The following is a 916-nucleotide window of genomic DNA, read 5'->3' on the forward strand; positions in this document are numbered from 1 at the left end:
GTAAGAATCGATGTATAGAGAAATAAAAGGCCTTTCTAATGACCCCCCACTTGACCCCCATTCCCATTTAAAAAAATTTGGGGGATGGCACCCCCACTTAGGGGGTTGAAGATTTTGCTATGCTTTTTGCGCCAAAAGTTGTCCCCCTCAGAAGCAAACTTTACCTGTTTTTGGATTTTGCCGAATAGTTCATTACTACCCTGTAATGCCTTGCGGTACGTTTTCGATGGGCTACCCTGTATATAATCGAATATATTTATTTTTTTGTGTACAAGGTTCTTGTCTGATAGGCCATTAAAAAATGAAGAAAGAAAACACCAGAAAACTTTTTACTCTTAACGTTTCGTTCCCGATCAGAAACTTTATCAAAAGATTTTCAATATTCAAATGTATTACAAGTCAAATTACATATTTTAAAACAAAAATATACAGAAACATACAATTACATTATTATCGAAAACAATTAATTTTGTTTGTACGTACCTAAACAACCATTCCATACAATTTTTAAAATTTAATTGTTAAAAATATAGAGGAGAATTTTTTATTTTGTTTGTCATCTTTCTTTTTATTCCTTATTTTAAAATTAGCTTCCATTTGCATTTTAATTGGAAATTTGTTATAAATAGTGTTAATTTAGAAAACTTCAATGCTGATGTGAGGATACGATGACACTGCCATGAGAAACAAAACGCGATAATTTGAGCAAGTTGTACGCCTGGTGGCGAATTTTTGTAAAATTGTAAAACAAGAGACATCTAGGAGATTTATTGGGGACCAGGAATGAAATAGTACAGAAAACATAAAGTTCAAAAATTGGATTTATTAAACAGATTTGTGAATAAATAAATTAAAATATTGAAAAAAATTACGTTTATTTAATTAAACTATAATATATTTGACTTAAATTTTTAAT

This window comes from Anoplophora glabripennis, unplaced genomic scaffold (assembly GCF_000390285.2).
Source record: "Anoplophora glabripennis isolate ALB-LARVAE unplaced genomic scaffold, Agla_2.0 scaffold1019, whole genome shotgun sequence".
In the NCBI taxonomy this organism is placed as follows: domain Eukaryota; kingdom Metazoa; phylum Arthropoda; class Insecta; order Coleoptera; family Cerambycidae; genus Anoplophora; species Anoplophora glabripennis.